This window comes from Pinus tabuliformis, chromosome 6, assembly GCF_031772625.1.
Source record: "Pinus tabuliformis cultivar Carrire ecotype Pingquan chromosome 6, CPIR1, whole genome shotgun sequence".
Classification (NCBI taxonomy): Eukaryota; Viridiplantae; Streptophyta; class Pinopsida; order Pinales; family Pinaceae; genus Pinus; species Pinus tabuliformis.
In genome coordinates, this window is record NC_142292.1 from 1,879,091,080 (window position 1) to 1,879,106,044 (window position 14,965).

Here is a 14,965-nt window from a genome sequence, read left to right on the forward strand (position 1 = left end):
GTCGCTCTTGAACATGGCACTAGTCTGCATTCGTGTCTGGGTGGGAACATCTCATCTTGTTTCACATTAGCCTCCGTGGGTTTGGGTTATCCTATTTGACCTCTCATCTGCTCATTGCCTTGTCACCATGACCTCTGCTCATTTGATGTCAAATACTGCCAAGTCCATTGTCGTGCCGCTGATATGTTCAAGAGAAGTTGACCTCTGCAGAATTACAACCTCCCTCTGATACCTCACATAATTCTGATTCACCACAACATCTTTCCTCTGTCTCGTGTCAATGATGTGGGAAACATTATGGCCCACCTTTGATCAAGGTCACTTCCTGTCGACTTCAGCTCATTATCCAGGAAGCTGATCTAGAGACTCCCTTCCAGTGCCTTGGAGCCTGCATGCCTCAATGGCAGGTTCTTCGTGTTCGACGAGAGGTTTTCATCATTGGCCTCTGATCGAATGATTCTGCAGGTGTTCGACGCCAACTCACTCATTCGCATGCCATAGATTGTACCTATAGTACCTTGAGGGCCATTGTCATTATTGGTGGTACCTCTCGCGTCTGTTAACAGTTTTCATCATTGACTGGTAATCAGACGATGTTCATGCGTGTTCGACTTCAACTCATGTATTCACATGCTTGAACTTGTACTCTGTTCGGGTCGAGATGGAGCACAAGACCCTGGATTTTGTTTGTTGGGATCCAGGTTGCGATTTGTGGCTCATTATGATCATTACATGACTCATTCACTGGATGGCTGCGACCATGCCTGAGTCTATTTATCGATCCTCTCTGGATGGCTGCGCCCATACCTTGGATCTAGATTCTTGTGTACTCTGTTACGGATGGCTGCGCCCATACCACATATATCATGTACTTGAGATATCAGTTGTACTTCTTTACGCAGGTTCTCCGGCGGCCGTGTTTCAGTTACGCATGTTCTTGTAAAGCATTTCACCCCTCTCTCTCCCTCGGGCCTCATGCTTTAGGGGGCATCTGTTACACAGCAATTTGTCACCATTTGTCACCGTCACTTGCTTTAGGGGGCATCTGTTACACAACAATTTGTCACCATTTGTCACCGTCACTGTTACCCCTCACCCGCACACTGGAGGACTCATTCCGAGACCTGTGAGAAGTGACATGACCTGAAACCACTTGCATCATATTCCTCTAAGTATGAGCTTCATATGCCCTGAAGACATCTCCTGCAAAATACCCATGAAAACAGCTCTTTTTGCATTAGCGTGGGTCCACAGTTTACTGCCCGCGCCAATGAGGGAAATCCTCTAAAGAGGGCGCGCTATTGGCACTCTATCTCAGAATCGCACTCGCGCCAACCGAATTGAGTAAAGTTTTCAACCAACAAGCTTCCGAAGGTTCTCCTTAACCCATTCACCAACTGAACCTATGTTGAGCTACGATGGTTTGGCTTCGAATCTCCATAGAAGGGAAGTGGTTTGCCACCTTTCATGGAAGTTTCTAAGTGATAAAGCCCAATCCCATGAATAATGTGGTTGATCCTATCTCTTTCCTCTCTATCTATAAAAGCTTGTCTATATGCCTTGAGCAAGCTAGTTCCAGTTCCAGCATAGTGATAGAGAATACCAGGAGTTCAAGAGTTTGAAGCTGTGAGAGCCTTCTTTGCACCCATAAGGCCAAATCTAAGTGAGGAGATTCTTGTCACCAAAGAGAGAGAGGCTTGTTTCCCATCCCAACAAGCTTTGCAAGACTTGTGTAGCTGACTACCCAGCCAAAGGAGGATTTGACGTCAGAACAATGGTTGTATTATTCTTTGTTATTTATCAATAATAGATGACTATCATTATGGTCCCACTCTCATTGTCTTATGATTGATGTTGAGTTATATCTTTTCTGACTGATATATAGTTGCATCCATTGGATTTTATGCTTGTATTTGTGTTGTTATTTTCATGTGTAGGTGTCTAATCATGGAGATCGTGGGGATCGTGACCAGCCAAGGCAAAGGAATGAGAGCGACATCTCTTCTACGAATATTAGCGTTGGAATCCAAGTAGGTTCTCATCATCCACTTTTTATTTGCAATTAGGAACTTGCGTGATAGCATTGTTTGATTGTTGCTAGACCCGGTCTGGGCTAGTAGGGATCGTCTCTGTCCGTAGAGAGGATTTACCTCCACAACAGGAGGCAATTTGACAACAGCTTCAACCTTTGAGGGATCGACGTGAATGCCGGCTTTCAAAACAACAAACCCCAGTAACCGACCCTTTTCTATATAGAAAACACACTTGTGTGGATTCAACCTAATCCGATAATGCCTATAGCTCATAAAGATTTCCCGTAAATGGATGAGATGATCAGCTAGATGTAATGAATGAGTAGGAAAATCATCGAGATAGGGTTGCACAATGTGCTTGATGTCATGAAATGCATAAGACATGGCCCTTTGAAAAGTCGCCCTGGCATTCTTGAGCCCAAAAGGTAATTTGCAATAAGAAAAAGTCCCCCATGGACAAATGAAAGCCGTTTTTGGTTGATCAGCAGGTAGAATATTGATTTGATTGTATCCGGAAAAACCATCCATGAAGGAGAATATTTCGCTGCCGGCACAATCATCAATGATTTGATTGATATAGGGAGTTGGGTAATTGTCCTTTGGACAGGCTCGATTAATGTCCCTATAATCAATACATATTCTTATTGTCCCTTGCTTTTTGTTAACCGGAACAATATTCGATACCCAATCCGTTAACGGGATCGGATAAATGAAACCCACTTTGAGTAATTTTTCAACTTCTGCTTTAATAGCAGCAGCTTTTCTCGGGTGAATCTGACGCAAACGTTGCCAGACGGGTTTAGCATCCGGGTAAGTCTTGATTTCATGAACAACAATTGCGGGGTCAATTCCTAGAATTTCCTCATATGACCAGGAAAACACGTCACGGAATTCTTGAAATAGGGCCTTATATATTTGAATTTCATCTTCCGTACACAAGGCACCTATATGAATGTTTTCAACAATTCCAGGCTTAACCGAAATATCAATAGGAATAGTTCAAGAAATGTTTCCCAAATTTAACTCTGAATCAAGATTTTTCATTGGATTCTGAGGTTCCTTTACATATTCAGTCGTAAAAATTGATGAAAAATCATTTTCAAAATGATCACTCTCAAGTAAAAACGAAGATCTATGATGGAGATCTTCCCATGGTAAATCATCGACACATAGGATTTCATGAATTTTCTCATCAGAGTGAACAAGTTCGGAAAATGTTGTTGAATCCGAGTTTGATGTGAGAAGTGATTCCTCATGGACCACATTCATTAAGTCAATTTTGGTTGAAGATGGGTCGGAAAGCGACTACACGGCCTGATACGCAAATTTCATATGGACTCAAAGGCATAACATCACCAAATGAGTCTATCTCAAATTCGGAAGGTACGATCCAAGGATCATCATAAACAATGGTTTTTGACGAAATCATATGAATGGTTGCAAAAGAAGACGATGCGTTGAGAGGAGGAAAAGGAAAAGTTCCCAGTAAACCAACATCTTTAACTAGTCCTACTCCAACATCCTTATAAAGGATAGTCGTTTTTCCGACATGCTGAATGCTTTAAGAAGTGGTTGGGTCGGATGAAAAGTAATTCAGTTGGTCTATTGTTACGATATTTCCATTATGAGGGAACTGTTAACACTTAGGTTGTTCCCTATGACTCCCAAGGGAATACGACCGGGGTAACCACTAACCAATCTTTGGATTGCAGCTTCTAGCCAAACTGCGATCAGAGAGGGCTCTCTCTTTATGATTTGTCTCTGTTATGATAGTATTTTAGGCTAGCTATTTTGCTCAGGTTTTTGTTTATGTTTTGGTTGAAGGATGTCTTTCAATACCTAAGATGTAATGTTTAGACAGTTGTATTTCTTTGGGCAATGGAGTCTAGAGCTGTGAAATGCTTGAAATGCTTCAGTGGGAATGTTCAGACTGCAGGGACTATTGGGTATCTCAACAAACAAAATTTAAAACTTAAGTGATGATGTATGATGATGCATGTTTAGCCAATGGAAAGCAATTAAGAATTCTCCATTAAGCTAATGCTGTGAAAGTGAAATGTATTGCTCAGGAGCAAACTTGAATTCCTGAGACAAGGGTCACTGTGAAAGATATATTCTGAAAGTGTAGCAATTAAGAATTACACTTATCAAGATTATAACTGAGGAAAACATTCAGTAACAACATAGATTGAGCTCAGGGTATTCCATGAATAAATCCTGAAGGCTATTCCTTTTCTTTGCTGCTAAATACTTAGAACTTAGAAACATTTATGGGTTGTAAAAGATTAAAACACAAAACGAAGAGAGTTACAGAAAACTTATTGTATATGAGATGCACAGGGATCCTGCCAACTTCAACAAACACCATGAACGCATTCAAACAACTCAGAACTTCAGAAATTCCATTACTTCTGTTATTAAACTCTGCAAAGATTACAACATAGGAACTTCTTCAAGAGAAATCAACAACAACCCCTGCAAGCTTATGCGAGGGGCAAATATATACAAACGGTAATACAAAATATCTAAGGCGTTGAGTCATCTGAGAAATAAATGTTTCACCAACTTTGTACAAAATAGCAGATAAGAAGTTATTGCTGCTTTTAATACAACATAAATGCTCATTTATATCAGTCAGAAGATATTTTGGCCTTTGGAGGCCACCGAGTCGGTTGGAATGATCTGCTTTAAATGCTGGAAAATGCGCTTTTGTGGATGCTCTGCTGTAACTTTTCGGCCCTGTCACCTATAGCTGTCCATCTTGACCTGCTGGCCGAAAGTTCTGTTGAGTTGGCTCAGCTTTCACCTTTTATGCATGTTGGTTTTATTAACTTTTCCTGTGCATGCCACCCAGTATTTTTGCTGAAAAAACTTAGTGAATGGCTTCCTGGTCTACAAGACCATCTGTATTGTCTTAGTCCACCATTCTTGTGTGGGCAGTTGATGCCTAAGAATTGCATCCATAGTCTCATCTGCCTCTGTGTATTTATAGAAGTTAGGAGGCACTTCAAACAGGTGATTAATTTCATTCATTATAAAGAATAAATTCTCTACTCTGTTGTAGAGACTTTGTCCTGTAGCTGGCCCTGTTTCCTCTGAGGTGCTGGGCCTTTCAGTGATCTGACTTGTGGCGAATGTATTGACCCTCTTGGCATACTGCTCATGGGTAAGCAGTCTTCATGCACTGTTCAGCAAGCCAGGGAGAGCTCTGTTCTGTAGTACCACAAATTTGTCCATAAATCTGTTCACCTCGGTCTGCATTTCTTGGGTCCTTCTCTCCAATGTCTGCAGTAAGTTTCTCAGTGTAAGGACCCTTTTTATCAACAAAATAGTCTCAGTCCTGTTAGGAATTCCCATGGTTGCTAACTGAGAACTTGTTCTATTATTGAGCACATTGATCATCCTGGTGGCAACTTCAGGCATATTGCCTAGAGCTGCCCTTGATCTCTGAATTTCCTTTTGTGCTTTTGCAATGAGCTCCAACTGCTCATGGATTGTGTCAATATACTGCCATTGGTCAGTAATAGACTGGCCAATATTGGCCCACAACACTGTCTTGATCTCAGCCACTACTTTATCCAGTTGGAGCTCCTTTTCTAGCTCCTTTATCCTGTCTTTGAGGGCTTTTATTTCCCTGCCCTTTTCTGCCACAGTCTGCTTAGATTTGTCATACCTTTCATTTACCTTGGCTAATTTCTCCCTGGCCTCATTTAATTCTGTCATTTGTGCTTCCAAGGCCTGAATCTCATTTCTCAGCTTTTGCATGTCCAGGCTTGGGGCCTGCTCTGTTGTTGGTGGAGCTGCTGAGGTGGATGGTGCTGCCTGTTCAGTTTGTTGAGGAGGAGGAACAGTAGTTGGAGCAGTTTCCTCAAGGTTAATTATTTCAGGAGGAGGCTGGGAGGTCTGACCTTCTTCTTTTTGCTTCAAAGCTGCCTGTAATGCTGCCTGTGCAGCCTCTGATTCTCCCAGCTTTTCTTGAGTCTGGATTAGCTGCTTATATAGAGACACCAGCAAGGCTGTGGCATCTTGATCATGCCTCTGCTGGGCAACTTCATCTATTTGAGGGTGATTTGTGGCTGGAATTTTGATCTTTCTCCTCAAAGCTGCCATGTCTGCATCTCTCAACTTCAATATTTCCTGTATGCCCTTGATATCCTTGGGGTCATGCCCAATCTCTATGATTATATCTTCTAAGGACCTAATTCTGTTGTCCTTTGCTTGAGAGGATGCTCTCTCCAACTCAAGTTGGGCAGCTGTATTATTAAGGCTATTCTCTAGCCTATAATTATCCAATGTCTTGTCTGCCAAGGAGGCATACACCATCTCACCCGTTTGTTTGTGCAATTCAATTTTGTCCATTGGGTGGATGTCCTTGGCAAGGACCTCAAGATTGGTCCTTATATAATCTGCAGGGGACTGGGGCTGTGCTACAGCTGGCAAAAAATGACTCATGATCATTTTGCCTTCACTAACATCATACGCAGACATCAGTCTTTGCTGGTTAGTGGGAGCCATTTTCAACAAATGATTGTATAGTTGTATCTTTATTGGCTCATTCCTCCTCTTTATGTCAATGAACTATTGTTTGATGCTTAGTTCACCTTCTCTCTGCTGGCTTGAGGAGCTGACTTCTCCTCCCACTGCTCTGTCCTGTTCCTGTTGGAAGGAACTTGCGGATGCTTCCCTGCTAGGTGGGCCCATGCCCAGAGACTGCCCTATTGGCATTTCCTCCTCAGAGAAGGGATTCATTCTGTGCCTTTTCTCACCATGACTTATTGATGTGGTTAAGGGAGTCTCTCTGTCCCTTTTTCTACTTATATCCTCCTTTTGTGGAGTCTGGAGGATTGATGCTTCAGCTGATGTTTCTCGCCTTGGAGGCATAGTTTGTTGTGGCTGTTGCTCAGTGGATTTTGGGGTTTCCATTATCTGCTCTTGCTACACAGGTTGCTCCTGTCTTTGTTCTTCTTGTTGTTGATGTACCTTCTGCTGTTGCACTCCTTCTTGCTGTTCCACCTCTTTTTCTGTTTGCTCTTCAGTCATGGGAGGTGGTTGCTCTTGTTCCACCTGCTTTTCTTTGCCTTTGCTGGATGTCTGTTGAGTGTCCATAGCAGCTTGCTGATGTGTTGTTGAAGATGAGGCAGCTGCTCCAAGTTGCCTTTGATATGAGAAGGAAACCTGTCCACAAGTTTCCAAGTCAGCCTCTTTTTGCATATTCCTAGCCTCTCTTTCTAGCATCTGCTCTCTAGTAATTGGCTCTTCTAGAGTGCCCTCTTTCCAGCTCAAGGAATCAGCATACTTTTCAACATGAGGCAACCTTATATGTGCATAGTTACCCAATTTGTATTTTATCCTCCTGAGGGAAATAAAATGATTAGGGTCATAAGGTGTCCATTTAAAACTGGTTTGCAATTTGATTCCCTCTAGGATCATATCTGCCTCCTTCCATCCCTCCTCTCTTTTGTTGTATAGAAAAGGGCCTAGCTGGCTCCTTACCTTCAGCTGCACCTTCTTGTTCTTACTTTGGAAATGGAAGCAGTCGGCATTTCCAAACTGCCTGAAGTATTCTAGGGCAAAAATTCTCATAGGGACATACCTTGGAAGCCTATAAGGGTCCAACTCACAGCCATATACTCTGATTACTGTGTGGTGTTGGTAAAAATACCAATCACCAATGTTGTAGGATTTGGAGAGATGGAGAAATCTCTGCATGTCATCGATCAACCTTGGAGGAGGGACACCATACAGTAATGTCATAGCTGGGTGAATGAACAGGTCTATGAATTCACAGTATGTGTATGGTGATTTAGAAATATCATGAAAAACTGAAATCCAAAACACAACTAACCTTGGACTCCCCTGGGCATTAAGTTTCTTGAGGGGAATGGAGAAACTGTCTGGTTGATAAAATAAGAACAGATGGTAAATGTATGAGGTGTATCTGAACACCCTTTCCCTTTGTAGATTCATTAGCTGTTCATGGATCTTTTCTGCAATATATGTGGCATAGTCATAGTGTACAGCTGGAGGCTTTCCAGGAGAAAATATGGACAGAATTGCCATTATAGTGTTATCAACATCCTCAATTCCCCTGTACCCCAGGACGTAGCTGATCAAATCCACCAACATTTTGCCCAAGTCATTCAGGTAGTGATATCCAATAGGAGGAGTTCTCATAGTTTCAGAACTTGGCTGTATGAATAACTGATTAATTTTGGTGATCTGGGCACTTGACAAATTACTCCCCTTCTTCACTAAGTCCAGCATGGAGAGAGGAGTCAATGGCCTTGCAGTGTGGAAATGCAGCATCTCGTTTAGGGTTTCTGGGGTGATATGGAACAAGATTGAGCCTGTAGGACTGAGAACAGCTCTTTGGCATGGATCATAGCATTCCTGGCACTTGTGGATCAAGTCTGGAAGGGCATTGACTTGAGGGAGTTTGTAAATGGGCAAATTTGAGTCCCAAATCCCTAAAATATCAGCTCCACCAAGGTGTTGGGCTTTCAATTCATTTAGCATGTGAATATTAAACTTAGAACCCATTGGGAACCAGTCTATCATCTGATAATCTACATCTCCCAGGGCTTTCCATTCTAACTCCCTTTGAGGGGCATTCAGAGGCTGGATATTCAGGGCTATTGGTGTTTCCATGGCTAGTAAGGCTTCTGAATTGTATGTAAATTGTTTTAAATGAGCAAAACAACGCAGAGGAGTTTCTTTACAATGTAAATGTGAATTGTAGGGAACAGAGGGCGAATTGAGCAAACAACAATTGAAATACCGTTTATAGGACTGATTAAAACAGTAGTAGGATTGACTAGAGTGTTTGTATGGTGAATTTATGTAATGGAGGTTTCTAGTTCACGACTGCGCGAACTACCTGTGAATTCAGGTTAATTTTGTCAAATGCAGGCTTGGCAGAAGGTTTATTGCCTCGCTAGTCGGAAATGAGTGCAGGTTGCTGGATGCTTAATGGTGATTTCGGTGCTTTACACTCTCTTAAACAGTTTGCTTGCAGAAATATGGATAAAGCCAGGTGCAGGGAACAATGTTGAGAAATACCTTGCGAATTGTCGATAACAGTTGCAAATGCAGGTACGACGGAGGCGCCCACGGTTTCAGAGTCGAGTTGTGCAGGTTGGCGCTGCTTTGGTCGTAAAATGCATGCAGGAAAATCAATAGTTGCTTTGGCAAAAAGTGGGAAAAACACGCATTTTTGGCTAAAATATGGATTTTTGGCATATTGGCGCGTTTTTGGGATGACGTCAGCATGACGTCATCAGGTGGGGTCAAGGTCGGATGACGTCAGCATGACGTCACCGGGTGATGTGGCAAGCTGTGATTGGTCCACGGAGATAATGAGGTGGCAGACATATCAGCGCAGGGGCGGACAAGAGTGCTGACGCGACGACGGGGTGGCACTGACGTGGGTCTGACGTGGTGATGACGTAGGCATAACAGAACCGGCGGTAAATCATAGGCGGTAATGGTTTTTCTCGGACCGCCTTAGATACGGTCGCGGTTTTGTCAGAGGGCGACGCGTGGCAGAGGCCTGATGTCACCCTCTAACAGTTTCTCGGGTGCTAATCTTCGGACGTTGGGTCCAACCCGATATGTATATTAGCCGTCCGAACAAAGGCGCCCGATCGGACGGTTGACGGGTCGCTGAATAGGGCGGACGATACGGCAGCGGGGAAGTAATAAAATATTATTTTCTTTTGAAAGGCGTGCCCAGCGGGACTTTGGGTTTCGGCGGAATTATATGGTTTTTCGATGTATTTTCAAATGAGAATAATATCGCGCCGATACTTTGGATAAAATGGAAAAAGTGGGTTTTTGTGTGCTTTTTTGCAAATGAAGCGGGTTATGGGAAGAAAGGGTTTTTCATAAGGTTTTTCTTAGCAAATAAAGGGTTTAATGGGTCAAATGGATTCAGAAGGGGGAAGGGGGGTAAAGCTTAGGGTTCTCAAACTGACCAGCTGTCAATTTGATCCCTGACAGAGGACATATGGCTATAATGCCAAGGGGAGGGATATTTATACAATGCTTGGGGGTTTATACACCATAGTGTTATAATAGTAGGGAAAGGGAACATAGGGGGATTACATAATAGATGTTAGGGGTTAATATAGATGAAAAGGGTGGATGGGGAGTGATATCACTAAGTTTATTTGAAAATCACTTAGCTTAGGGAATAGATCAAAATGAAAAGAATTTTAGACAAGAAATGTGGCTTTAAAGGACAAAGAACCACCAAAAAACCACCAATTCTTCCATGAATCTCAACTGATGAGGGGGTGTTAGTAATGAATGGAAAAAGGGGAAAATTGGGAAGTTAGACATGCTTCTTTGCTTTGCTGCACCATGATAGAGAAGAAGACCTTCTCAATCCATTGATTTTGCTTTGTGAAATAGGTTAGCACACCTTCAATTGTAAGGAATGACATTTCTGCAACCCCATCTGCCTACCCATCTATTTGCCTAGCATTTTTTGTTTCTTCTTGGAGGGTGCACTTAGACTTGCAAACCCTTATTTGCCTTTTTTTTTCTCTAGCTTTTTCCTTTTGATTTTCTATCTAATGCTACCCTTATTGCTTCCAAGGTCCCAGATTAAGCAGTTGGGAGCCTTACTTCTCTACCTAAGCTACTTGTCTGCCAAGATTAAACAGTTTAGACAGACTTCTTTCTCTATTCTACAACCTAAAATTTAAAACATGGCATGATCCAGATTAGGCTGTTGGACCATCCATCAAAATTGAGTCCACATCAAGCTATATACACACCTTGTCTCCTCATGGAAATATGGGATCTTTGCATCATCAAAGCAGAGCATATTTGGACCTTTCTTTGCCAATCATGAAATATGAAACCTATTGGTATAGGTAGCTAACAGTGGCTCCACATGGGGATGGTTTTTCATTAGAAAGACCAAGAACAACAGGTCAGAATGCCTTGGCCCTTGCCTGCTTTCACCAACATTTGAAGTATGCTGCTTTAAAATGCCAAATTTGTGTTCTTCCCATCTTGGTAGATCTCTGGTTCTATTTTCCTTTTGCTAATAGTTAACAAAACTTAAGAAACTGCATTTTTACCTTTTGACAGAAAGTAATATATACACTTGAATATGTACAATGGAAACTCAGGCTGCACTTATGGGTAGTAGTCAAAATAGTGCTTCAGCATCCTGCCATTCACAGGACCTTCATCCAAATCAGTTTCATTAAGATTTTTAAGGAAATAAGTATTGTTTCCTTGTACTGCTTGGACAGCAAATGGTCCTCTCCAAAGGGAATCAAATTTTCCATGTTTTCCTTTATCTTCCCTTCTTGCATCCCACTTGAGGACTTTGTCACCAATGTTGAAATCCTCTGCCTTGGTCCTTCTATCAAAAGCTTTCTTTAGTTTTTCTTGTAAAATTTGGACTTTGCTGTAGACTTGATCTCTAGTTTGCTGCAAGCATATTATTTGATTGATCCTTCTTTGCATATCATTTGGTTCAGCTTGGCTTTCTTGAAGAAGTTTCATGACAGGAATCCCTAATGATGAAGGGAATTTAGCTTCTAATCCATAGACTAACTCATATGGGCTGGTCCCAATTGATCTCTTGGTTGTTAGTCTATCTGCCCATAAGGCATTCACAAGCTTCTTATGCCAATTCTTTTTGTTCTCTTCTAGCACTTTCTTTATAATGTTTACCAGGCTTTTATTTGATGACTCAGCAAGGCCATTTCCTTGGGGATAGTATGCAGTAGAATGGCCCAAGGTAATGTGAAATTTGTGGCAGAAATTCACCATCTTCTTGGATCTGAAAGCAGCAGCATTGTCTGTTATTATTTTGTCAGGACAACCAAATCTAGCCAATATGTTATTCTCCAAAAACTGAATGATTGTTGAATCATTTGCTTGTCTGCATGGAACAACTTCAATCCACTTAGTAAAGTAGTCTGTAGCTGTTAGAATCCATCTATGCTGGCCTGAAGATGAAGGGTGAATCTCCCCAATGAAATCCAAGCCCCATTGTTGAAAAGGTCTCTCTGTTGCAATAGGCCTTAAGGGAAGTGGCAGTAACTGTCTCTTTCCCTCAAACACTTGACATTTGTGACAAGAGGTGGTGAATTTCTTGACATCAGAGAAAACAGTGGGCCAATAATAACCAACCCTCAGTATTTTATCCACAGTGGACTTCCAATACAAGTGTCCACCACAGTCCCCTGCATGAAATTCTTTTATGATATTGTTAGTTTCATTCTCAATTAAGCAGTTTAACAATATCCCTTCATGGTTTTTCCAAAGTAAGTTTCCATCCATAACACAAAATCTTGACGCTTTCATTTTTAGGAACCTACATTTAGTTCTGGACAATCCTGGGGGAGCACACAGGTTTTGTAATACATAACGTATATCAGAGTACCAAGGGGATTGTTCAAAGGCTGCATTGATCTTTGGAGTCGCCAGCTCCGGTTCACTGTCCAGCTGGTTGATGTCTAAGGCTTGGAAGTTTGCCTCTGTCATTAGTTTGGCCAAACCTTGCCCTTTTATCAGTTTTGTAGGTTTTATTTCAATGTCAAATTCTAGAATATTTGCAATCCATTTTCCCCTTCTGCCTTCTAAGTTCTCTTGGGTGAGAATGTCTTTAACAATAGGACTTGGCACATAAGCTATAACATGGGAATAAAGGATATAAATCCTAAAGTCCTTAATGGCCTTAACCAAAGCATAGGCTTGTTTTTCCATGATTTGGTATTTTAGAGGTGCATCTCTAAGAGCTCTGCTAAAGAAAGCAATGGGCTTTTCATTTCCTTGGTCATCTTTCTGTAATAAAACAGCAGCAATAGTATGTTGGGAGGCAAAGGAAAAAATGATGAATTCTTTATCAAATTGAGGATTTGTTAGGACTGGAGTTTGAGTAAGGGCCAATTTTATACCTTCAAAGGCTTGTTTTGCTTCAACAGTCCATTTCACTTTTGAATCCTTCTTTAGCATGTTATTTAGTAATCTGATCAGTTCTGCTAAGTTTGGGATAAACCTTCTCAAGAAGTTGATCTTTCCCAAGAATGCTTGCAATTCTTTGATACTTCTTGGGTGGGGCATTTGTAAGATAGCTTGTATTCTATCTGGGTCAATTCTAATGCCATCTTTTGAAATGATATGTCCCAATAGCTTACCTTCCTCTAAACCAAATAAGGATTTCTTGGGATTCAGGGAAATTCCATATTTCCTGCATGTTAAGAAGATCTGCCTTAGATGTTTCAAATGTTCTTGATCTGATTTTGAGAAAGGTGTGAGGTCATCTAAGTAGATGACAAGAAAGTCATGAATCTCCTTGGCAAAGGCAATATCCATTGCTCTTTGAAAATTTTCCCCTGCATTTTTTAATCCAAAAGGAATTTTTACATATTTGAAAGTTCCCCATGGGGTTGTAAATGTAGTTTTGTCTTGATCATCAGGGTGTACTAAGATTTGATTAAAGCCTGAGAACCCATCAAGTAGTGAGATCCTTGAGGCACCCACCACTCTTTGGAGGATGTGATCCATCTTGGGTAAGGGATAATTATCTTTGAGGGATACTTGATTCAAGTTCCTAAGATCCACACAAAGCCTTATTTCACCAGTTTTCTTTCTTGTGGGTACCAAATTTGAAATCCAATCAGAAAACCTGATTGGTGCTATGATCCCTGCTTTAAACATTTTTTGCAATTCCTTTTCAATTGAAGGGAGGAGCATGGGATTAATCCTTCTCAATTTTTGTTTGAATGGCTTCTGATTAGGCTTGAGAGGGATAGTATGCTGGATAACAGAGGTGTCATAGGATTTTAAATCCTCATAACCCCATGCAAAGACATCCTGAAACTCTTTGAAAAGGTCAATGTATTTGGGTTTTTGATCAGGAGGCAAAGATGCTGATAGCTTTATTATCTTGGGCTTATCAACCGTGCCAATGTTGCATTCTTCAATGGCTGCATTTAGGGGCTGCATTTTTGGTTTTCTAGGGATGTCATTTGAGTCAAAGATGTCTTCTAATGGAGTTAGGCCTGTTGGGAGAAAATTGTCTTTCAGCTCTATGATTTCAGCCTCTACAACAACTGCTTCCTCATGATTGGTTTGTTGAATTTGTTGTATGTTCTCCTTGTTGAAGATAGTTGGATTTAGCATTTGTTTTGCTGTTTTGGGTGATATTGGGTGGTTAGTCTGTTCAAATTGTATTTGTGATTGACTTGCTCTTTCAAGTATTTGTGATTGACTTGCTCTTTCAGTGTCAATATTTAGTCCTGCAAATTCTTGTTGTAAGGTCAAGAAATTGTTTATTTGTGCATCATCTTCAAATACTTGCCAGTCCTTGATATTGTTTGGAACAGAAGGTCTGTGTTTTACCTCAGCTGTAAAACAGTGGTGGGGCTCAAAAGGTAGCTTGCAGGTACTTGCAAATGTGGCTAAACTATGAGCATGAAGATTATGGGTCCTAGAAATTTTGGTGATTTGGAATTCAGAGAAGAAGCTTAGTATTTCAGCCACAGCAGACCTATAAGACCTCAGTCTCTTGTCATTGGTGACAAAATTTCCCTTCACTTGTTGGATGACTAAATCTGAGTCCCCCATAATTGAGACTTTTGTGGCTTGTAAGAACTTTACTAGCTTGAGGCCTAGTGTTATAGACATTTTTGTGCCTTACAGCATAGAGCATGAAATGTCAATAATCTAAGGGATCCAAAGTCCCTAAACATGTTGTTATTACCCTTAGAGGAACAAGGTCAGCAAACCACAGCACTGCAAATCAGTTCTCCACTGAAAAACACTCAAAAACAGGTCAGTTTTGGATCAAAGCAGCTGCTCCACTAAGCATCTGCGCTGAATGTCAAAAGCTCTATGGTGTACCTACGCTGCATAGCAAGTGCAACAAAGGCTACCTGCGCTGGGCGTACTTTGACATGTGGAGG